Genomic DNA, 1,450 nt, shown 5'->3' on the forward strand with positions numbered 1-1,450 from the left:
AGTACTAGGAGGGAGTTCAGTAATTTTCTTGCTCAGCTGACCCACTTGTCCCTCCAAGTTTCTAATGGTGGACCTTGTTTCAGTCATGAAACTTTGAGTGGTTTTGATTAGATCAGAGACCATGGTTGCTAAGTCAGAGTGGTTCTGCTTAGAACTCTCTGTCTGTTGCTGAGAAGATGATGGAAAAGGCTTGCCATTGCTAAACCTGTTTCTTCCGCCATTATTATTGTTGAAACCTTGTTGAGGTCTCTGTTGATCCTTCCATGAGAGATTTGGATGATTTCTCCATGAAGGATTATAGGTGTTTCCATAGGGTTCTCCCATGTAATTCACCTCTTCCATTGAAGGGTTCTCAGGATCATAAGCTTCTTCTTCAGATGAAGCTTCCTTAGTACTGCTTGGTGCATTTTGCATTCCAGACAGACTTTGAGAAATCATATTGACCTGTTGAGTCAATATTTTATTCTGAGCCAATATGGCATTCAGAGTGTCAATCTCAAGAACTCCTTTCTTCTGACTAGTCCCATTGTTCACAGGATTCCTTTCAGAAGTGTACATGAATTGGTTATTTGCAACCATTTCAATCAGCTCTTGAGCTTCTGTAGGCGTCTTCTTCAGATGAAGAGATCCTCCAGCAGAGCTATCCAATGACATCTTGGACAGTTCAGACAGACCATCATAGAAGATATCTATGATGCTTCGTTCAGAAAGCATGTCAGAAGGACACTTTCTGATTAATTGTTTGTATCTTTCCCAAGCTTCATAGAGGGATTCTCCTTCCTTCTGTTTGAAGGTTTGGACTTCCACTCTAAGCTTACTCAATTTTTGAGGTGGAAAGAACTTTGCCAAGAAGGCATTGACTAGCTTTTCCCAAGAGTTCAGGCTTTCTTTAGGTTGTGAGTCCAACCATATTCTAGCTCTGTCTCTTACAGCAAAAGGAATAGCATAAGTCTGTAGACCTCAGGGTCAACCCCATTAGTCTTGACAGTGTCACAGATTTGCAAGAACTCAGCTAAAAACGGATGAGGATCTTCCAATGGAAGTCCATGGAACTTGCAATTCTGTTGCATTACAGAAACTAATTGAGGCTTAAGCTCAAAGTTGTTTGCTCCAATGGCAGGGATAGAGATGCTTCTCCCATAGAAGTCGGGAGTAGGTGCAGTAAAGTCACCCAGCACCTTCCTTGCATTGTTGGCATTGTTGTTGTTTTCAGCTGCCATGTGTTCTTCTCCTTTGAAGATTTCTGTTAGGTCTTCTACAGAGAGTTGTGCCTTGGCTTCTCTTAGTTTTCGCTTCAAGGTCCTTTCAGGTTCAGGATCAGCCTCAACAAGAATGCTTTTGTCCTTGCTCCTGCTCATAAGAAAGAGAAGAGAACAAGAAAATGTGGAATCCTCTATGTCACAGTATAGAGATTCCTTGAGGTGTCAGAGGAAAAGAAAAATAGAAGGCA

General features: G+C 41.7%; 1 non-coding gene across 1 annotated transcript; it reads left to right on the forward strand.

The window, feature by feature from the left end:
• Positions 1 to 708: 708 nt before the first annotated feature.
• LOC112711986 (small nucleolar RNA R71) lies at positions 709 to 816 on the forward strand. Its single transcript, XR_003157647.1, has one exon. It is a non-coding gene; the product is annotated as a small nucleolar RNA R71 (small nucleolar RNA).
• Positions 817 to 1,450: the final 634 nt, after the last annotated feature.

The sequence above is a fragment of the Arachis hypogaea genome, chromosome 1 (genome assembly GCF_003086295.3).
Source record: "Arachis hypogaea cultivar Tifrunner chromosome 1, arahy.Tifrunner.gnm2.J5K5, whole genome shotgun sequence".
NCBI lineage: Eukaryota > Viridiplantae > Streptophyta > Magnoliopsida > Fabales > Fabaceae > Arachis > Arachis hypogaea.